The sequence below is a fragment of the Equus caballus genome, chromosome 1 (assembly GCF_041296265.1).
Source record: "Equus caballus isolate H_3958 breed thoroughbred chromosome 1, TB-T2T, whole genome shotgun sequence".
NCBI classification, from domain to species: Eukaryota; Metazoa; Chordata; class Mammalia; order Perissodactyla; family Equidae; genus Equus; species Equus caballus.
In genome coordinates this window covers 23676602-23701211 of record NC_091684.1, presented here as the reverse complement: position 1 = coordinate 23701211, position 24610 = coordinate 23676602, and positions in this window count along the sequence as shown.

Genomic DNA, 24610 nt, shown 5'->3' with positions numbered 1-24610 from the left:
TAGAGAAAGCTGGGCACAGATGTTAGCCCAGGGCCAATCTTACTCAGCAAAAAAAAAAAAAAAAAAAAAAGGAGGAGGATTGGCAGTGGATGTTAACTCAGGGCTAATATTCCTCAAAAAAGAAAAGTTCACTGTAAAATAGTATGCCATGTTACCCTGGCAGCAGCCTCATACATCTGGTGTTTACTACTTCTCCTGATTGCATCATTTTCTCTTGCGCTTGATTTAATCTCCTGTTGTTTTGTTCATCATGGCCTCTAAGTGTACAAAATCCACTTCTAATGTTGCCAGTAAGAGGCCATATCGAGTGATTGGAAAAATGAAACAAAATTAAAAGTGATTAAGGACTACGAAAGTGGAAAATCAGTGATGGCTACTGCTTGCCAGTCAGGCATATCTCGTTCATTCATAGCTATGATCTTGAAGAACGAGAACAAAGTAACAGAAGCTGTTAAAGGATCTGCTTCATAAAAGGCAACGAGACTAACAAAAATTCGACAAGGGCCTATATCAGGCATGGAGAAACTTCTAATGACCTGGATTAAAGACCAGACACAGAAGCACATCCCTATTAGCACCACGATGAGCATCACCAAAGCAGAGAGTTTGCTTGTAATGTTGAAAGAAAAGGCCAGACCCAACTATAATGTTGAATTTACTGCTAGTTCTGGGTGGTTTAAACAATTTGAGAATCATTATTCATTACATAATGTGAAAGTGAGCAGTAAGTCTATAAGTGCTGATGTTAAAGCAGCTGAAGAATTTTTGGAAACTCTAGATAAGCTGATTATGGAGGAAAATTACTTGCAAGAACAAATGTTCAGTAAGAATGAAACCTCCCTATTCTGGAAACGATGCCTGAAAGGGTTTTCAGTGGTAAGGAGGCCAAGTCAATGCCAGGTTGCAAGGCTTTTAAGGACAGGATAAAAATCTTGCTTGAGGGCAAAGTTGCAGACTGCAAAGGGAAATCCTTTGTGATCTGGCTCAGTGAGAACCCTGGGGCCTTCAAGCATATCTGTAAGCACACACTGCCAGTGTACCACAGGAACGATAGGAAGTCATGGATAATCCAGCTTCTCTTACAAGATGCCCTCCTGAATTGCTATGCTAGCAAAATGGAGTAGTACTGCTTGGAGAATAAGACACCTTTCAAGATTTTGCTTATTGTTGATAATGCTTTCAACATCATCCTTTTATTCACGATCTTCATTCCAGCATCAAAGTGGCGTTTCTCCTTCCAAACACCACCTTTTTGATCCAGTCAATGGATCAAGAAGTTGCAGCAGCTTTTAAGGCCTACTGCCTAAGGAGAACCTTTGCCAGGCTATTGCTGCAACTGAGAAGACAGTGACACAATTCTGGAAGGATCACAACATCTATGACTGCATCAAGAACCTTTTTCAAGCTTGGGGTCATGTCATCAAGGAGTAGATGAATGACACCTGGAAGAAGATACTTCAGAGGTTTGTTCATGACTTCACAGGATCTGTCAAGGATGAAGAGGCTGCGAAAATCAACAAGGCTGTGGTTGAGATGACAAACAACTTCAACCTGGGTGGGGATGACGATAAGGATGACATTAGGCTCCTTAGAGAAGGTTCCTGAGAAATTGACTAATGAGGAGTTGTTGGAATTGGAATAGGAATGCATGGCTGAAAAAGAGGCAAGAGGAAAGGAAACTGCAGGAAAAGAAAAAAGAAGAACCCCAAGGAAATTCACAGGGAAGGGTTTAACAGAAACTTTTGCAGACCTCAAGAAGCTCCTCGAAAAGATTGAAAACATAGATCCCAACAATGAAAGGTTTTCATTAATAGAGAGGAATGTTTGTGGTGTGTTGTCTGTTTACAAGCAAACCAAACAAATTACCATGCACATATTTCTGAAAAGAGTGACACATCCTCAGGTCCCTTAGGAGGTACTCCAGAAGAAGGCATTGTTATCATAAGAGATGACAGCTCCATTCATGTTATTGCCTTGAAGATCTTCTAATGGGACATGATGTGGAAATAGAAGACAGTAACATTGATGATCCTGACCCTGTGTAGGCCTAGGCTAATGTGTGTGTCTCTTAGATTTTAACAAAAAACTTTAAAAAGTAAAAAAATAAAAATAAAAAATTTAAAAATAGAAAAATCTTTTAAAAGCTCATTGAATCAGGACATAAAGAAAGAAAATATTTTTGTACATTTGTACAATGTGTTTGTTTTAAGCCAAGAGTATTATAAGTCAAAAAGTTTTTAAAAATTAAATTTATAAAGTAGAAAAATTACACTAAGCTAAGGTTAATTTATTATTGATAAAAGAAAAATATTTTTATAAATTTAGTATAGCCTAAGTGTACAGTGTCTATAAAATCTACCACAGTGTATGATGTGGGCTCAGCAAGCCGAGGAGTCGAAAGAAAGATTTCTTGGACTCTCAAGGTCTGGTAGTAGTGCTCCTTTATTCAGAGAATAGCCTGGGGACAGAACCCACGGGCAGCGAAGAGCTGCAACGTGTTGATGATCAGGGCTAAGTTTATGAGACACAGGTATATGAGTTATTTCTTTACAAGACAAAGGAAAGATCATGAAAAAAATAACGTTAAAATGGTATCAGCGTTGGTAGGGCCTGGTTATTGGGTGGTCCTATAACTTTAGATAAGAATTAGATCGGATCAGGTCAGGACGTCCTATACTTCCTGGAGGATGATATAGACCGGTATGCAGGGCAGGACGCATTGGGCTTCTCTCCCTGTGGCAGCCTTGATCCTCATCAGTATCCAGTAATGGGCTATGCCTTCACATTCACTCACTGACTCACTCGGAGCAACTTGCAGTCCTGCAAGCTACATTCAGGATAAGGGCCCTATATAGTTGTACCATTTTTTGTCTTTTATACCATATCGTTTACTGTACCTCTTCTGTGTTTAGATATGTTTAGATACACAAATCCCTAACATTGTGTTACAATTGCCTATAGCAATCAGGACAGTAACATGCGGTACAGGTGTGTAGCTTAGGAGCAATAGGCTACACCATAGAACCTAGATGTGTGGTAGGCTACACCATCCAGGTTTGTGTAAGTACACTCTATGATGTTTGCACAATGTAAAATTGCCTAATGACACATTTCTCAGAACATATTCCTGCGGTTAAGTTACACGACTGTAATCACATTTTCCTCTGCCTGATAATCTCCTTCTCTCCCTATTCCTACACAACTTTCTTCTCTCATGTGGGACCACACGTCTGAATTTTACTTAGACGCATGGCCTGAATCATTTGAAGAAGTTTTAGGCGATCTGAGAAACTGTGCCGGGTCAAAGTAACAGAATTTCAATTCTGACATACATGGACTGTGTGTTTGTCCACAAAACTGAAAACCCCAAGCATGGCCTCACTTCAGACACAGCTGGATCCTAATGGTCAATAAATATCATCATATACCTGTTTATCTCTGGTTTTCAATTCTGCCTTCTGTTATTTCCATTTTATTTCCAGGTATGTTCTCCTTTCATCGAGACCCCAGAAGCTATAGACTCATGATCTCGTGGAGATAAGTCATTGAGGAGTGATCATTTCTTTCCTGTAAATGCCAATAAAAATTTCAAGATTCACTCTTATTAGACCAAATTTGGTTTTATAGATATTTGTTATGGTAAGGAGATGAAGAATGCTAACTAGCTAGGTTTGTGTTATACGCTTTGAATCTGGAAAGGAGTATGTCAATACACGCAAGACACACAAATTGAGATCAGGAGTGATTTCTTAAGAATACTATTCTGTGGTTTTCAGAATGATAAGTAAAAGTGATGCTGAGCAACCCAAATCAACCCACATCCATCAGTCAGCCTTGCTGCCAGTTGCGTTCTGACCTTGGATTAGCAGTGGAGCCCATGGTTGCTACTGTAACAACAAAATGAGATCTCAGCTGTTTAACCCAATACAGTTTTTCCACTAACCCTCACAGAGTTATCTTTGATTAGGTAGTTCTTCTGGACAGCTACTCTATGAGTGGGGAGTTGGGGACTCGAGCCCCTTCCATCTGTGGCTCTACCATTTTTCAATCTTTAAACAACTGTCCAGTAGTCCATCAGATAGGGAAAAAAATTGGGAGGATCACACATGGGATGGCTTTATGAGCAGGCCTGGAATTGGCAAATATTATTTCCTTCCATACTATGAGGAAGTGTGGAGAGGCTGGCAAATGTAATTTATGTTTGTGTCCAGTGGAGAAAGTAAACGGTTTGGTGAACAGTCTTTACAACTAACCTTATGCCTCAAATTAGTAACTGCTTTCTCCTTCATTTCTTTAGAGAAATATTATGCTCTCACCCTAGTAACCAATTACTTGTCTTGTTTCCTCTGTCTGAGTCTCTATCTTGAAATTGTTTCCAGTACCTCAATACAAGGAACTGATAGCTAAGAAAGATAGGGAGTGAAGGCTCCCTGACGCTCCAACAAGTTCCTGGTCCAGGGACCAGGTGTCGAATCCCCCTATTGCTAACTGCCTTCCTGGATTCCCAGTCCCTACCCTACTCAAGTGGAACTGTCTCCAGGTCAGGCCAGAGTCTGTCCTCACTGACAAACTTTACCCCAATTCCACCCCAAATTGACCACAGTAGCTCTTATACATAGTTGCTGTTTGCTGACTTAATTTTACTACAGAATCTGTTAAGCATTGACTCTCTCACCTGCAGTAATCCTTGTGAAAACATCCCCAGAAATGCATTAGTTCACAGTTTGTGAACGTCTCCATAACGATTCCAATTTATCAGCTATAAAGCTTTTCTACGGGCAAAGCTTACCCACATTGTCTCAGCTTTGGAACAATTTTATTTGTATCACTTTCTGAACAGACTTGAACTGAGAGGGGGGTGAGCAAGAGAGGAAATTTGAAAGAAAAAGTCTGAGAAAGGAATAAGGGGAAATAAGGAGAAAAATGGGAGCTTTCGACAAAGCCACAGAGCTTTATCAAAGATGGAAGAGGATGAGAAGAGGAGAGAGAGCACGTGGGAGAGACTGACTGTGAGAAAAGGACCAAATGGAGGGTCAGAAAAGAATAATAAATGAGAGAAAATGATTTTGAAAAAAGCTAGAAGGAAATAAGAGAGCTTTCAAAAAGGGGGCCCAGCTTAGTGTGCCTCTGTTCCGTTATCTTCTTTCTCTTTATTGAATTATTGAATTAACAAACATTTACTGAGCATCTAGCCAGCTCTGGTGGTCTAGTGGTTAAGATTTTGTGCTCTCATTACCATGGGCTGGGTTTGTTTCCCTGTGGGGGAAACATATCGTCCGTTTGTAGGCTGTCATACGGTGGGGGTTGCATGTTGCTATGATGTGAAAACAATACCACTGGTATTTCAAACACCAGTAGGGTCACCCATGGTGGATAGTTTTCAGCAGAGCTTCCAGACTAATACAGACTAGGAATAAGGATACGGCTACCTACTTTCAAAAGAATGGCTATGAAAACCCCATAAACAGCAGTTGAACATTTTCTGACATAGTGCCGGAAGATGAGAGGATGGCGCAAAAAGACCAGACAGGGTTCTGCTCTGCTGTACACTGGGTCACTACGAATCAGAATGAACTCCGTGGCACTGACGACAACAAGTGAACATCCACTGTTCCTTGGACAGGTATTTTACATGAGTTATCACCTTTGCAAAATAAAATAGTGCAAATTTCGTATGAATTTCAGCCAGTGGGTGGTGAGTAACAAACGGATTGTGCAGGTTCTTAGTGCATAGACTTTCAGAAACAGAGACCTGTTCCAGTTGGGGAACTGAGGAAAAGATAGATGGAAGAAGTGAGGTTCAGCTGAGCCTTTAGGGTCAAGTAGGCTCTGAGGAATAGAGCCAAGGATTGAGGATGCTTTAAGCAGGACAGGGTGAAAAGATAAACATAAGCACAATTCATTCTAGGAACCTATAGTCCATGAGCCTCTCTTGATAGGTATGGAAAAAAAAAAAAAATGAATCAAATGGCAGAAAAAGAAAGAGATGAGCAATGAGGGGAAAAAAGGAGAATTAGGAAGGTAGATGAAAGAGAAGGAAAAATGGATGAGGGAGAGAGATAGAGATGGATACAGTTACAAGTTTTCCAGGATTGGGACTATTGATGGCCTCAGGAAACCCAACACCACTAAGAAGAGTTTAGCAGTCCCCATAGACAGAGCTTCTGTGTCTCTTTACCAGATGGTGAGTAGAAGTGCCACAGGCTGACTCCTGGCCTCTGTTCTGACTTGTCATTCCAAATGCAACAATAACCATTCTGCAAGCCTCAATATAACCAGCTGAAATGCTGGCATAGAAACAGAGGCATAGACACCCTGGCAGAAATGGTGAGGAGGAAATGTATCAAATTGATTTTTTAAGCTATTCTTCTAATATTTATTTATTTATTGTTTAAGATCTAGACCATAAAAATGGAGTTTTCTACAGTAAAGAAGGAAATAAAATACATGATGATGAAGTAGTTATTGCATAGTAGTTTTGAAAGCATTTTATACATTTGCTATTATTGAGATTCACTTGAACCGCTATCATCAATCTTCTTATGAGACAAAATGTATCCACCCCATACACATAATGTAAAGTTCAAGCGCATTAACATGGCCTAGAACTAGCTCTTCATAGCTGCACCAGTCTGATTTTTCTTGCCTGATCTCCCTCCATGCATTCCCTCTTATTCAAAGGTCTAGCTAACTGAATTACATTCAGGTCCTTAAAAATGCAATGCTGGTTATCATCCCTGGGCCTTTGAAGACACTATTCCTTCTAACATGAATACCCTTAATTTTCCCACCACTACAAAACCCACTTATCTGAATAAATTTCTTCAGCACTCAACCAAAAATCTTAGATTCCATGCTGGAAGCTTTCCCTGATCCTCTAAGCTGGGTTACACTACGAGTTGTAATAGTTAAAACATAGGTTTAACTATTATAACAGAGAGTCAAAAGAACAAAAGCTTATTTCTGATGGAATAACTTTTATGCATCCCTCATTTACCATCCAGGGCTTAAGAAATTCAGACCTGGGAAGGAAGATTCATAGTGTGAGGGATCCAGGCCTTTTCTCTTTGTTGCTCCTCCATCCCTAAAGATTTGCCCTCTTCTGCATTGTTCAAGTTGGCTCACTCATATTCCACATTCCAACCAGTGGGGAAGCAAGGAAAGAAGAAAGATAAGTTCTATGCTTTCTCCTAAGGAAATAATTGAACACTGTGCATTTTACTTCCCCTCACATCCCATTGGCCAGAACTTTGTCTACATCGTCAGACTTAGCTGCAAAAACAGCTGAAAATGTAGTATTATTTTAGGTGCCCGTGTCTCCACTAAAATCAGAGGTTCCCCTACTATGCCAATGTGGGTCAATGAATAGTCTCAACCACTATATGCTCCTGGAGTAGTTTGCAGTTCTCCAAGTTTAGTATTTGTAACACTATAATCAGTTAGGACCTGCACTATTTCCCCCAAATACGTATTGTGAGTCTGGAGGCCATGCCCCTAGTGCCTTGCACAGAATCTGGCATGTTGTATTCATGCAGCTATCACTACTTGAATTAATACATTCAAATACTCTGAACACATGGAGAAAGCAGTAGGCACATAGCCCAAATGGCTATATTGGACTCTCTGGGATAGAGGAATGGTGTTATCATGATACTAAATATTAGCTGCATTTAGGCATTGGTTATGTGATAAGTGAGGAGTTTTAGAGGTCTATTAAGTCTTTTCTCGAAAAGGCTGCCTCTTTCTGGAATGGGAGGAAGAGGTGGAATTGGATAGGGAAGAGAACACTGGACTTAGGGATGGAGCAATGGGATCTACATTTCATAACAATGAGACTGGGCCATTGACAAGTGAATAAGCCTTTTGACCCTCGTTTTCCTCATAAGGACACTGAAAGCAAGTCTGTTGTGGAAATACTGGCTATTACCATCATTGTGGGTACTAGTAAAGACATAGTCTCCACTATGACTCAGTACTCAGTACCTTTCCACTCTTATTCCTTCTTAGCCTTTCCTTCTCTTCCTTCTCCTGGTCCCTGGGTCCATAAACTGGGCTCACTATGCCCAGACACTCCTCAACAGGTGTGGGTAGGTATGCCATTCCGTGGGGGAAAACGGACCAAGGGGGATTACTGCTTTCTCCAATTTGGCCTCTTGCTTACACTATTCCAGTAAGTTATTAAACACAAGTATTACTGTCATTTGTAGCTTCAATTGGCTACTCAGACACCTGGCAGCTCAGCTGAGCTGCTGACAACCAGCATTCTTACTTCAAGACAGTTGGAACTCAGATACCCACCACCACCAATACCACCATGTAATGAGATGGTGACGAGGAGGCGGATTCCTGGAAGAGCTCACCTCCTTGTAGAAAGCTCCTTTTATTAGGACAAGACTTGAACATTGCTTCCTCCAAGCTTCTGGCTAGTCTCATGGTCCCTTGTGTTTGTCTGGAAACTGGCCCAGCTCTGGGCTACCTGATACTATCTTCTTCTTTCTTTCAGTCCTCCACTCTGCTTCCCTTGTCCCACTCACTTTCCCATTTTGGTTTCTGTCCTGCATTTGAGAGCTCACACTGCACAGGAGGCCTCCAGTATCTCACTTCTGACTTACTTTCCTCTCCGCTAGTAGACAAATCCAGTAGACATGCGCCAGTATGACCAATGTAGCATAGGAGCAACACCTCATGCACCTTCCTAGATGACTCCTTCCTACAATTACTCAACCTGACCCAGGTACTGTATCAGCCTACAGGCTATGCCAGTGAATAAGACTGGCACCATTGTTCCCCTCACAGGGCTTACATTCTAGTAGAGAACACAGATACTGAGCAACACAATGGATGTGTGCTGAGCAGGCTAGAAGGATCATGCTTCTCTCTCTGTGACTCATTTGTTCTTTGTTTTCCTCACTATGAGGTACAGCAGGAACATCAGAGAGACCCTAACACGAGGTCAGAGAATTTGAGAAAAGCTGGGCCTCTGTTCCCTTTTACTTTAGGAGTTATTTCTGTGGCTCAGGGATCTTCTCCAATGCTCTGACAAGCTTCCAGGCAGAGTGGTCCCTGTTCATCTGTATCCTTAAGCACGCTTTGAAGCAGCATTCCCTCTCCTTGTTGCCAAATTCCCATGTCTTCAGAAAGAAGGTCAGCTTTTCCTCATGCTTGTGGTAGTTGCATCTGAAAGTTGTACTAGAGTTGCACATTTGATTGATCCCTTTGCCCTCTGACCATCTACAGCTTCGTCTACCCTCATCTCTTGGATCAACCTCAGACAGGAAAGTTCAGTCTTCTCATGCTTGTGAGGCAGCTGTGATCTGAGATCCCATTCAAGTCACATCACATAAACCACATCCCCAGTGTCTATTAACCTGCCTATTATCCTAATTTCTATAAACTAGAGGCACTGCCATTTTCCTTCAGAGTACTCTCCAATCCCTAGAATCCTGTTCCTGAGGTTCATCGTGAGCCATGACCCAGTTCCCAGCTCACAGACTTCCATGATGCCAAATGCATGTCTGCCTACACTTGTGCATACTGCTGCCATATCTCAGAATTTTCAGAGTGAACAGCTGGCCCAGACCATGACCTCTGGTGCTAGTCTTCTGTTCCAAACCCGAATGTTGGAGCTGGAGCTTCTCTCTGCATCTCCACCTGGATCTGTACTAAGGACCCCGTTGGCGCCCTAAGGTCCAGATTCCAGTGCAGCCTGGCCCCTTCAGTTAAGTCCAAGGTAACAACAAGGTCTTTTTTCCATGTCCAACAATCACTATCAGGTCAGAAGGAAGACTAGGGTTAAAGACAAGGATAACTGTAATATCTTTGATTCTCTGCAGAATGAGTTACTTTGAAGCTACTCTAGGTAAAGACAATGATATTTTAGATTCTTAGATTAACTGGGTGGGATGAGTTTGTTCATGACTCACAGCGAGGTTTCCATCTTTATTCACTATGGAATAAGGGACAAAAGTAGAAACAGAATTACCACTTGACTGTCTCATAGTGCCTTGAGGCCAGACAGTTTCCTCTCTGATATTTTTCTCCAGGGAAACAAGCTACTCAGAAGGTCACATTTTATCCATGTGATCAGGTTAAATTTCACAATGTAGCAGGTTGATAGCAGAACGATTTCTATACTCAAGACTACACATCATGAACACTCAAGGCTTTGCTCAGAGCCCGGAGAGAGTTTTGAAGACTAGAATGAGGAATAAGGTCATGCTATGGCTTACCCCACGAGAGTTCTCCATCTGTATCTCTCCAATTGTGGTCAACCCATAGGTGGGGGTGTGTACATGTCCCTAGGAAGGAAGGACAATTAAAGAATATATGAATTCTTCAGCCAATTACATGATTTATTCTAAAAGATTGTTATTAATTTGCCTAATTGCCTCTCAACTGTAAAACATAAGAACTGTGAAATTCTAAGTGCTTCATATATTCTATGAATATGCAATCATATATTTTTGACAATTATAATCACTTATTCAAGAACTCCCCCCTTCAAAAAAAACTAAAGTTTTCGTAAGGATACAATCAACCCTCGTGAAGGATAAGACATTTTTCTGCATGAATTAATTATAATAAAATATTAACATAAATATGAATAAGAAATTGAAATTATTCATAAACTCCCTACCTAAAAATAACCTCTAAACCTTTTTGTGTATATGCATCCACATATGTTCTCTATCTACATATTTTTTGTTCAAAAATAGGCTCATACTATAATATTTATTAACCTTTTGTTAACATAATAGTTTAACATTGACATTTTTGCATCAATACATTGATTTGGCAATGACGTGTGTAAAGCTAAATGCATTCATTTCAATCAGTGTATTGGTTTTTAATCAATTGTCTAATGTACTTGATGTTTTTGATTTGTTGTGCTTTGGTAAACATCCACGCATTTATAGTCCTACAAGGTTTTAAAAATTATTTTCTTGGTTAAATTCTTAAGATGGAATTCTTGAACCAAATGGTGTAAGAAATAAATTTTCATTGAAATAACAGCTCGACAAAGGAAGAGTAAACAGATGGCAGTTTAGTATTTTTCAACTTTTACGATTACCAATTTCTGTAACTATAATTTATGCTGTGAACATGCGAAGACCTCAAATCTTAAGTGATTTGACCTCTTTAAGCCTCAGCTTGTTTTTAGGGATCATTATCTATTAAGACCTAATGGCAGAGAGGTTAAAGAGCTTCCACCACCATCCTTTCAGAGTCAATTAATCTCTGAACAGGAGTAGATAGGGAAGAATTATTCAATCCAAAGTTGACTTTTCAGAAATCCTAAGATCTTGGACTCTAAGTAAGGACCTTGCTTTTGAAATCACCAATTCTTCATTGAAGGAAACTAAAGAAAATATAGTTTTACCATCCCAAAGCCTAAATACACACTCACTTTCCACATATTTTCAGATCCCAGGCAGGGAAGCATCTCCTTCTGTTAAAGGCTTACAAGGTGCATGAGTTTGCAAAGGGGCTGTATGGGTAAGTGGGCGCTGGGGGAGAGGGAGCTGTGTAGGAGGAGGAGCGGAGCTAAATAGATTCTGTAAGAAGGAACTTGGGCTGTGTGTCAGTATGAGACCTAAGCAAAATCCCACAACAAATGCTTAGATTTAACAACCTAACAAATACCTTCAAAAGAAAGGAACAAGCAGGACCAGGGGAAGGTAGAACATCCTACAGCTGTGGGCGATCTCCTGCTCCAACTCTGCCCAGGACAGCTGAAGGCTCTCCCAGGACAAGCAATTACCAAGCACAGTCTAGAGAAAGGCGTTGATGGGAAGGGCCTAATGGAGCTGTGAACTTCTCTGTGGCCAGCCTGAGGTCCACGGCTCTAAGGGAAGAGGACATATACTTTTACAAAATTGTTGAATTAAGCCAAAATGGGCAACTGAGAACTTATCTTACCACTTCCCAAATCCCATCCTCCCAAGCAATGGTCATGCTGCACCAAGCCTTTGCTTAGAAGTGAAAAATAAAAACAAAACCAAATCTGGATATTTGCATATCATCTCTAGCAATCTGTTGAAATAGAATGAAAAAGAACAAGGCTGCATGGGCTTAGCTTAACTATATCTGAGTTATTTACAGAACGAGCACCTTGATTTTATTTTAAATATTTAACATACATTACAAGGCTGGAGGAAAAGATGTATGATGTTTTGGCTGCAAAGTAGAGTTAAATATTCTGTGTTCCTAAGTCCTTCCTTTGGTTTCAATGGCAATAAACATAGCGCCTGTCTGACCGACCATTCTTTAACAGAGTGAAGTAAAGGAAATTTTTGGAATTAACAAACTTTACAGATGGAAAAGAGGCTTGCAAAAAAGAAAAAAGAAGGAAAGAAAACGCCAGAAAATAAAAATGAATGAAAAAGAAAGAAAGCAAATAAAATCAAAAGTAGAAGGACAGAGGAAAGAGTATCAGTTTAACAGCAGGTAGTGACCTAAAGTATAATGAAAAACAAAAGCGTTCATTTGTATCTCAAAAGGAAATTTGATTTGCATACATTTAAAAGAAAATCGAGCAGCATTAGAGTTATAGACGGAGAATGCTAGGCATCACCTAAGACCCCAAGCCACTCTTATATTTTAATAGCATAGTAACATAAGGAGGCGGCTGGAAAGGCCTAATTTGTTAAAGAAGATGCACAGCACTGAGAGGACCACCCAGGTGGTAGTACAGATTGGCTCCAGAGAGGAGCTTGTTAGACAAGGCAAAGGCTTGTAAGGTTTTCTGTAAATACATAAATCCAAGCAGGTACTTCTAGGGTCTCTTGAGTTATGTCTTTCTCTGTAAATAAATCAATGCTAGCAGATTCCCATTGTTTTACCCACTATGCCATTCAGTATTGCTCCAATAACTGTTTGCCTGGGAGATAACAGAGTTCACACATTGGCAGAGGTTGTGAATTGAAAATGGACTATAGAGTCCACCAGTGTCTGCTGCTATAACCAGCTCACCTACCTCCCTGAGAGGCTAAGAACATAGAGGTGGGGTAGAGAGGGCCTGCTGATACCCGCCTTTTCCACTTCAGTTGGTTGGTTATCCTTGGGCATAAGTTGGTTCTCTGGACTCCAGAGTCATTAGATGTTGGTGATGCGGGGTCGGTGAGCCGAGGAGTCAAAAGAAAGATTTCTTAGACTCTCAGGATCTGGCAGTAGCACTCTTTTATTTAGAGAATAGTGTGGAATAGCATGGGGACAGGACCCATGGGCAGTCAGAGCTTCTGCTGCCGCCGCTTCTGCTGCCCCCGCTGGCATGGGGACAGGATCCATGGGCAGGCAGAGCTGATGCGTGGGGACAGGACCCATGGGCAGTCAGAGCTCCTGCTGCTGCCCTGAGTTGAGGGTTAGGGCTAATTTTATAAGGCATGGGTACATGACTTATTTTTACTGGAGAAAAGAAAAGATGATGTAAAAAGTCATTAAATGATTTCAGTGCAGATGGGGTCTGGTTATTGTGCGGTCATATAACTTTAGATACGAATCTGGCCATATAGATCGGCATGTAGGTGTGGATGCCCTGGGCTTCTCTCCCTGGGGCAGTCCTAATTCATACCATAAAAAAAAGTCCACTGGGTCGTATAGTTTGGCATGTAGGCCAGGTCACTTTGGGCTTCTCTAGCTGGGGCAGCCTTAATCCACATCATTGGGAAATCAAGATAAAAGGAAAAAATCAAAAGGTCATTGCAGCAAGAGTATTTGGAAACTGATTCTTTCTGATGTCTGTGATTCCTCCCAGTCTGTGTTCTCTGGTTGGACTGACACCCCAGAGTCTGGGGCCGTCAGAGACAGGTTGATTTTCCTCTGTACCTCATATATCCCTTCTATTCCTGTGACATCTGATACAGTGCTGTGAGTAATGATCCTTAGTCATTCATTCTTTCATGTATTCATTCAGGTCTACAACTGAGAAGGGCTAGTTAAGGATTACTTTGCCTGGTGACAGCAGAAAAAAATTGGAAGTCTCTACAAAAGCTTGCAATAAGGAAAATGGTAAAATGTCAACTCTAGAGAGGACCAGAGAAATCACCTCAGGCCACCTCCTCATTTTTACAAATAAGGAAACTTGCAGAAAGTTGCATGAAGGGTAAAGTTGCTTTGACTTTCTGATTCTGCATCACACAGTTCATTCATGGTCATAAGGAGAACTCACAGATGGCCTTATTATCAATCCAAATCCTTAAAGATGGCAAGTTTACTCTCAAAAGTGCTGGACTTAAGTTTAGAATCTATGTCTACTAACTTAAGCCAGCTTTGTAACCTTAGTCAGATTTTGCATATTTATAAACTGATGTTCATGGAAGTAAATAATCTGCCCAGTACATAGAGTGTTCTCTATATAATGAATGTGACCTTTAGGTGTTCAAATAAGATCATCTCGCAAAGCCATTGGCATAATACATGTTATCACAGTACACGGCACTTGATAAAAGAGGGACAATATCAACCCATTATGATAATGATTTTTATTACTACTAGTGTACTACACCAAAATATCAGCTGACCCTCTGTAGTGTACATCCATCAATAATCTGCCTTTAGAGTTTCTTCCTTGTATGTCATTCCCAAGCATACTTGGGACATATTTCTTCAGCACAATTGCCATTTCTGAGCTGCAATTTACTCCCTTTTTGAAGTCACTCCCCTTTGTGCCCCATCATCAGCTGTCAAGCTTCTGCATTTCCCTGTGCTCATGATTTTTGGCCATTAGATGCTAAATTACTGCCGTGAGAAAGTGGCAAGTGATGGTTTGCAAACTTTTACCATCATAAAACATTAATAAAAACAAAAAGAAGCATAGAAGACCAGCATTTAGAGATCACAAGGAAGATATATGCATATACACTGTGTAGAACAGTTTGTGTTTATTCAAGTCAGAGAATCAAATGAGTTAATGCTAAGAACGTAGACAGCTTCAGTTAATAAAACAGACTATCTAGGACACAAAATGTCTCTGTTGCTTGCTACATAAAAGAGTGGATTTGTTATCATTGAATTCTGGCTACATTAACAGAAACATCATTTGTTGCTTTTGAGATATTTCCTAGAGTTGCACTTTTGTTACTAAAGATAAAACCTTTATGAAACTATCAAATGTTATCTTCTTATCCCTGGAACCATTCCAACAGTTTCCTGACTTTGGGATAAGGGAATGCTGGATCCTCATGTCCTGTGATGATTTGCCTTCTGCCAAAGCTTCACTTGCATCTCAGAAGCAGAGTGAATACCCTGGAGCATGTGCAGGGGCTGCCTCAGTGACATGTTGAGATCTGACCTTGGGAAATTCTATAGGAGAGGGAATATTGAGGCAGAAATCCTAGAATTGCAGAGGCAAAAGCAAAGCTGCAAGATGTGGTGGGACAAGAATTTCGCTCATCACTTTCTCTTCCCTTTTTGGCAGCCAAACTGATTTTCAGAATTTTCTCAACGTTCTCCTCTGTCTGTTCCTCCTCAGTCTGTTCCTGCCCGTGTTTCTACCCAAAGAGGTCTCCATAAGATCATTGATAACTTCCCTGTAACTAAATAAAACAAATATTTTTATCAGCACTACTCCATTTAGCCCCAAGGCTAAGACCAGACCTGGTTGGAGAAGGCCCAGCTGTGGCTTACTGTGTGAAGGAGCAGTTTTCTGAGATACTGCATCTGAGAAACTTGCTGGGAATCCATCTTCTGAGGTGTCGGGGGAGGTCCCCGGGAGGTACCCTCATCAGAACTCATTGAAAAGCTGCCTGAAAGACTGCCAGGAGAAGCTATTGGGGGCATGCTGGCCCCCTTATGCTGCAGAATGGCACTGCAAAGGAGAAGTTGTTACAGGGTCTATCTTCATTATCACAGAGCAGGCAATAAAGTAAGAATTTGGATGGGAAAAGCAAATATAGTGATAAATGGCACATTAGCCTGGACAACTCTACTGGATTTCCAATTCTCACTTGGAAATTGGTATTTAGATATCTCAAAAGAACTACAAACTTAATGTGTCAGGACCAAATATACAATATTTATCTGCAAACCTGACCCCACTGTCCAGCTTTACCACCCCCATTCCATTTTTCAAAGCCAGAAACGTAGGAGTAAACATTACAACCTCCTCATCCTTTATATTCAAGCCATATCCAATACACCATCAACTCTTGTCTATTTTATTTCTTAACTTCTACTCAGATCTCTCCACCTATGTGGAGATAATGTGGATACAATGAGAAACAAACAAGAATTTGATAAATTAATAAATATCCATGTTGTAGACTGAATAATGCCCCTTCCCCCAAAGAAAGATCTCTATAGATATCTACATCCTAATTTTTGCAAACTGTGAATGTTACTATGTAGTAAATAATTTGATTTTTCCCAAAGAGAAATCTGGCCTTGGCCATTGGCTTTTTGGACGTAATCTATTTCATACCTCAGAGGAGTCTCTTTGTTTAGTGCTGGCTGGCATACTAGATCTCAGAGTAGGGACTGGCCATGCCAGAAAGACCAGTCACGTGATTTAGGGTGGGAGTTTTGGGTCATCTAGTATCAGTCAATCTGGAAATTTAGTTCAGTCCCATGGACAATAAATCAATCAGTCACATCTATGTATTGGACAGCAAAACTTGGATGTCGCTGTACACCAAAAATAATAGACAAAAAATTTCTGGACACTAAAACTTGGATGATCTTCCTTGGTTGGTAATATTCCATGTGTATTGTCACATTGATACCTGGAGGGTAATGTGTCCTAAGGACAGTGGAAGCTTTGCATTTGGAAGCTTCCAGACTCTGCCCTATGTATCTCTTCCCTTGGCTGATTTGACCTACATCTTTTCCAGTAATAAACCATAAATTCATAACTATGAATGCAATAGGTTTCAGTAAGTTCTGTGAGTCTTTCCAGTGAATTATCAAAACTGAGAGTGACAATTACATGATATAACAAGAGCTTCCATAGTCTAACAGTCACCTACCTTTCCAGTCTCATCTCATACTTCTTACTCCTCTTTCTCTGTTCTCCCTAATCCCACCCGTAGGCTTTATGCCCCTTACACCTGTTGCATTTCCTCCTTGATTCTCTTTTCCCTTCTACCCAACCACATCTAGAAACTCCAGTTCATCTCCCACGTTCCAGCTCATTTGTCACCTCCTCAGGGATACTAACATATCCCAAAGCCAAGCCATTCTATTTTATGGTTTCCTCACACAATATACCTCTAAAGTTATCATTTTAATTTGCATGTGTGTTATGTGTTTGCTTGTGTGTAATGTGTCTGTCTACTTGTCTCTCCTCTCAAAGTGCCAGCTTTGAGAATGTAAAGGCCATGGTGGAAAAATAATATATAATTATCTTCTCCGTTATATTCCTTAACTTATCATAGCTGATGCTCAATCAATTAAATAAGTTGAATACATAGAATCTAGAAGGCTGATCTTCCAGTTGTGACTCTGCCACTGACAATGTTACTAGCACCAAAGACATTTTGGTATTTTATTGCTAAAATTTATACATACACAGCACAAATCCCACTCACTCAGGGGCCTATAAATTTATAAATAAATCCTCTAGTATCAGTGTCTTGAAGTTTGAATAGAGGAAATTGTAATATAAACATTGCCTTTGTTCTCATTTTTCAGATTAAGAAATTGAGAATTAAAGAAGGCAGTGGCCCTATTCTGTATCACCCCTCTAGTAGGCATGGTTTCAAACTCAGCTTTTTGTGCAATAAAACCACTACATTTCTTTAAAAATGTTTTTCCTTCACTAACTCCTTCAAGTATATACATATATTTTCTCTCTCTTTCTCTTCGTATATGTACATAAGTAGATAAAATTTAGATAGATAGATAGATAATAGTCTTTGTCAGGAGAATGCTCTCTCAATATATGTATATACGTACACATACAAATATATTTCTCTCAACAAAGACTACAACCACAACCTCTTTGGGGGGTGGCAAGTGTATTATGATTATATCTAGTCTAACTGGAACATTAGACAGGTGATCTAATGTTGGGAAAATGGTCAAGTATGAATCTAGTGACCAAAGTAGACAGACCCAAAACCCCTGATATGACAGGAAGAACAACAGTTCAACACTGTAGGGCAGGCACAGCCTTCTCACTGCTTGGTGGAGTGGTTAACTGAACCATCAAATCCCCTTATATTCCTTATGTCCCACAAGCCAGAACGTGGCACTGCTAAATAACTATGGCATTAAATTAAATTGTAAAGCTTTACAATAAAGTAAAACAAGCAAAATAATCAAGATCCGCTTATTAATTCCAGTGTCAACTAAAGCCAAAATTTCCTTGGAATCTTAAAAGGAAAGATCTATATGATCTCACTTATAAGTGGAAGATTAAAAAAACAAAAACAAACACATAGATAGAGAGATTAGATTTGTGGTTACCAGAAGGGAAGGTGGGAAAGGGGAAATAGGACACGTGTACAGTGACGGGTAGTAATTAGTCTTTGGGTGGTGAAGATAATGTAGTCTACACCAAAATCGAAATATAATGATGTACACCTGAAATTTATATAATGTTATAAACCAATGTTACCTCAATTAAAAAAAAAAAATAAAGGAAAGATCTGTAATCCCTTCACTGGCTTCTCTTCTTAATAGAGATAAAAGATGGATCTTCAGATGCATAGGTTTAAAACAAAGTTTAACTCTATAAGCCACAACAGGCTGGGTTGTGAAGGGCTCATGTTCACTGATTTCCTTCTTCAACTGACCCTCCCGGTGTGGTCACTCTGTCTTTCCCTTGGGGATTATAGGCTGGTATAAGATCTCAATGTCTGATAAACAATGACCTCTATCATTTTCAAGAAATGGCAGACAAGCGAAGAAAAATCACAGAAAGCTTTGGAAAACATATTGCTTGGGAAAAGAAAGAGAAGAAAAAATGCATTGTTACTGCACCGCTTTTGATTGTACTGTGATGTTCACTAATGATGTTCACTACCTTGGCCCAGAGCCACTAGAGGTGGAATATCAATTGTAAAAAGTTGGTTTCCAGGGAAGCAACTGCAGGGACCCTTTCTTGGCCTAGACATTAACTTTATACCCAAAAAGTGAATCATTATGAATAATACTTTAAAAATGTATGGACTTTTTTCTCTTGAAGAAGAGACGCTGTTAGGCCATAAGGGGTACTACACTCAGCCCAGCCCCAATTCTGCACATCCTCTCTTTACTCAAGAGTAACAGCCCATTCCTGCGTAATCAGGTTAGAATTTACAAACAATTCCATTTATAAGGCATTAGAGAAACTCAATCTTGAAGTTACTTTGCAATGCATCCTCTGGAAATTCAAACATTCTCTTTATCCTGGGAAAAACCATGGTTCTCAAAACTGTGCTAATTGGCTGTGTGAGTTTAGTTTTTTTATAATTGTGTAGGATTAGCTACAGCTTGCTTTTAGTCCATTCTGCTCATTGTTATTTATGAGGGTGTTTCATTTTAAATGGTGAGTGTTAATTTCAATTGCAGTCTATGTGTCCTTTTTTCCCCTGAAAGTCAGTCCTTTAGTTTTTCATCTTTAACATTGTTGTTCTAAATATAGGATATGGAAAATGCACTGTTCCAAATCACATAACCAATTAGCATTGGACTTACATCAGCCTGACAGCAGGGAAGAAGGAAAGAAAAAAGAAAAAAAAATGTCCTAACTATGTCATTATTAATCCCCCAGTCCCAGCTGTGAGAAGACGTGAGCTTGCTCATGCCTGGGCAAGGGGTGGGGCGGGAGCCGGGAGAGAATCCCACCCAAGTGGAGAAGTGGAGAATCCAAACTAACTGTGCTACATGAATTCCAAAATTTATTTTTCTTAATAAATTTGATTTGTCTTTTTTGCTACTTATTCCTGGTGGAAAAGAAAGAGACATCAAACCTTTTGGAGAACTGTCATTTCTGAATTTTGTACTCAAGTCTAGAATCAAAATATTTGTAGAGAAAACTCCAAGAGAGAGACCAAATATTTTAGTTTCTTTATTTTTATTTTGGAGCTTAGCTACTATACATTTAGGATTTCAACCAAAATAGGCCACAATTTTTGCAAGCTCACTTGGGGGCAATGAAGGGTCCAAAACGAAAAATTTCCAGTAGTCCTAATAGCAGGAGATTCTAACAATGCCTGCTCAATTACATTTCCACACTCAGCTCATGTGTTACTGAATCTTTCTAGATCTTTGCTTTGAGGGATACTAAGATTCACAGCTGTTGATTGAGGCTGAACAATGCAGAAAATACTATGTATTTTAAAAGAAAATAAAGCAAACAAAACAGTAATTCCTGAGCCAGAAAATCTTTTCTATGAAGATACAATGAATTTCTGCCACTCTACAAGAGCTGCATATAGGAAGAGAAAGTCAGACAGTCGGCATTAGAGCTGGTTACAGAGGAGGCCTTGATAATATGCTTGCTTCTCTTCTCCCATGGTTTGCACCCTTTGCTGCAAGGGAAGGATGAGATCTCAAAGCAAGGAACTTTCTTTTGCAGAATCTGGGCTGCAGGCTCTTAGCCAGCTGGCTCACTTGAAGGTACTCCTGCTGCTTGTGTCCATAGTAATCCTGACTCCTTAGCCTGGGTGAAACCAACTTTTACAAAATTCTCTTATACCACACACTTCTATTTTTTAATACACATAAAAGTTGTGACTATATGTTCAATGCCATGAGTATTTGATTATTTCCATCTCCTCTACTAGGCTATAAGCACCATGAGGGCAAGGACTATGTGTTTTTTCACTTTTGTGTATCCTAACAGCTTTTCCTTATAGTTATCTATTGCTGTGCATCAAGTTACCATAAACCTTAGTGATGTAAAACTACACACATCTAGTAAAATGGTGCAGAAAACGAAAACCAGTATAGCAATTACTCAAAAAAAATTACACATGGAATTACTACTTCTGGGTATATATCCAAAATAAGTGAAAGCAAGGACTTGAACAGATATTGTATACTCATGTTCATAGCAGCTTTACTCACAATAGCCAAAAAGTGGAAGCAATCCCAGTGTCCACTGACAGAAAAATGGATAAACAAAATGCAGTATATACACACTGGAATATTATTCAGCCTTAAAGAGGAAGAAATTCTGACGCATGCTAGAACATGGATGAAACTTGAAGAAATAATGCCAAGGGAAATAATCAAAGTCACAAAAGAACAACTAGTGCAATATTCAACTTATATGAGGTACCCAGAATAGTCAAAATCATAGAGACAGAAAGTAGAATGGTGGCTGCCAGGGCCTGGGAGGAGGGAATAGGAAGTTAGTGTTGGATGATACAGAGTTTCAGTTGGGAAAGATGAAAAATTTCTGAAGATGGATAGCAGAGATAGTTGCACAACAATGTGAATGTACTTAATACTATGGAACTCTACATTTAAAAATGATTAAAATGGTAAATTTTATGTTATGTATAGTTTACCACAACACACACACACACACACACACACACACACCTATTACCTCACAGTTTCTGTGGGCCAGAAATTGATATACAATTGAACTGCATCTTCTGTTTAAGGTCTCTCACAAAGCTACAATCAAGCTGGCAGCCAGGGCTAGGGTCTCATCTGAAGATGAGACGAGAATGCTTCCAAGCTCCTGTGGTTGTTTGCCGAATCAGTACCTTAAATGCTGTTAGATTGAGGGCCTCAGTTCTTAACTGTCTATTGGCTGCATGGTGTCTTCAGTTCCTTGCTATGTAATCCTCTTCAAAATGGCAGCTGGCTTTATCAAAGCATACCAACCATAGGGAAATAAAGAGAGTATGCTAGCAAGAGAGATGCCACAATATTTTGTAATCTAATCATGGAGGTAATAACGATCAATGTTCTTGTAATCTTTTGGTTAGAATCAAGTTACTTAAGGAGAGGAGATTATAAACAGCCATAGATATCAAGAGGTAGAAAACACAGGAGGCCATTTTAGAACTCTGACTACCACACAGTCCTAGATCTGTGAAGGTAGATGCTAGGAATGGGTAATAACTCCAAAGGGAGTCTGGACTCTGGGAGCCCAACCAACAATAGGAGGTCAGAGCAAAACAGAAGGTCAACCCTGTGTCCCTAGTCAGGAAAGCTGAAATTAAAGGCTGGGATTGTGTCAGAGCCAGCCTCCAGAGGGAAGACAATTGTGCTATTTCAGGAAACAGTAATCAGCTTTCTGGGCCAGAGGATGGCTAGAGCCATAGACTAGTGCCAGGATGGCAGCAATATTTAAGGCCCAGTCCAGCTCAAATGCTCTAAACTGTGCCTGATGGAGCTATTCGAGGTAAAGCCTAGGTTTTAGATTTGCCTAATTTCTTTCTCTAATTTCCCCCAACAAGAATTGGGATTGGCTCCAAACAGATTTTCTGATAGACTGCTCTGGGTTTGAAAACTCTGACTGCAAAATATTCACCAAGGCAATTCAACTTCCCATCTTTTCTGCCAATGAGATTTGGAAAATGTACTTCTGAACCAAGGGCTATGGGTGTTGCTCAGGAGCCGCAGACCAAGTTGCTGTTTTTCTGATTCTTGGGCAAGTAAACTCCAGGCCCATCAATGCAGCTTCTTGGATCAGGAACCTTATTTGGGGGGAGATGAGGGGGAGAGATAATGATGGGGCTGGAGTGGAGAGACAGAGTAGAATTTTTTGTCTGTTTTCCTGGAGAGTCATCATTATTTTTGTTGTTGTACTTTTCCTAGTAAGACGCTCTCTAATAGAAAAGCTAGAAAAAAAGCACGTTACATGTTAAAGGAGAAAAAGGCACACAGGAGAAAAATGGAAAGCAAAGAGCCTTCCCCTAACCTGAAATGGTCTCTTCCAACATGCTGCAAGGCTATCACTTGTTCTAAGTGATAAAAACTTCAGATTCCAGAAAATTGTTTGCTTTTAGTCCAACACTTTGTGCTACCAAGAATAACATAATTCCTCTGTCAAACACTCTAACTATACAAATATGGAATGCATAAATATTATTTGCATATTAATACTCAAAATTGCATGTGCCTATTTGCAATTTGCGCATGTATTTTAAAATACTGAAGACTTTTCACAGCTCCATTTTTTTGTGATGATTTTCCATCTGAACACAAAATCAGTTTATAGAGTGGCCACAGTTCACTTTCTTCAACTCCATTATGTGCAACCATTATTGTTAGGTAAATGACATTCAGGTCTATTAAACTAGTCACAATGTTTTTAGGCATGAGGCTGGGTAGACGTAGAAGTTCCCAGTGGACTGACTTCCTTGACTCAGTGGAGCTTATCCATTTAATCAACATAAAAATAGGTAGCTGAATGTATGATCCTTCCAGTGATGTTCTGACTAGCAGGAAGAGCTGGTACCCTAGACATCCCATGATAGCCATGAATCCAAGCTGTAATCCACCCAGCCTCACCTTCATCAACAACAAGTAAGCTTGTTTCTAGCCTATTTTGTTGGTTCCAAACCCATTGTAGCTTAAAGAATCTTGCATTGGCAAAAAAGTGCCAAGTGCTATTTAATTATGAAGATTTTTGTAATAAAGAATCCAGTATTTTAGGCAAATATAAGAGGCTTCCCTCATCAAAATGAAGATGACAAGGTAAAAACCTCAGCTTTATTGTCATGACCTTTTTCATTCTACCGCTCCAAAAGTTACAAACGTAAAAGAGAGAACCATTTTCCGTCTTTCCATCTAGAAATTCACACCCTCCCTCACTGGTTTGAATGCATTGGTCTTTCTAGAAAGGTCACTATTTCCTGTATTACAAATATGCTTTTTTAATTTGAAGTGTTATCTGCAGTTTTAAAACTCATTCCCTGTTATAAAGGATATTGTTTTCCCTCTCTTACTTCTTCTTTGAATATCCTGAACTTGCTTATCAATCTTCAAATGTACTTGAGAAGCCAAATATTTAAAAATGTATTTGGCTTTCAAGCTTTCCAGGAGAATTTCTCAGCACACCAAGACTAACTTTCTGAAATCCTTGCTCTAGGAACCAGACATCTCCAGAAGCCTTCCCTCCCATTGTTCAGATTTACCTGACAATTATTGGTGAAATTCTTTGTAGAAACAAATGCTTGAGTGTAAACCAGAATTTTGTGTCTGCCAATACATGATTTGGCTTTTACAATTTACCTCTCCTTCACTCTGTGCTTTCCTTCTTATTCATTTGTCTTAAATATCTTCTCAAAAGACCTCCTTTTACATTTTGTCCAGATTCTCAAAAGCATGAGTTATGTACAATTCTTCAGTTGGGCAAAAACATATTTGATTCCGTTCAGTTCCCGTTGAGGGAGAATGGAGCTATTGTTTATGTAAAAATATATTATAGCCAGCAAGATTTTTTTGAAGGCCCAAAAAAAGAAATTCAATGAAATCCAAGTAAAATGTCCAAAAAGGCTTATTCTTTTATTCACAGACAGTCAAATTGGATGGCTTATTGCATTTGAGTTCCATCATACTGTTTTATTATAAATGATGAACATTTTAGTAAAGGAAAAGATGTTATAAATTTAAATAAACCCCACCTCAGTTTTATTTTTTTCACATCTGATATTTTTGTGTATTAATTTGTATATTGCAGTGCATTATACTTAACTCAATAGAAACATTATTTTTTTTCAAAAAC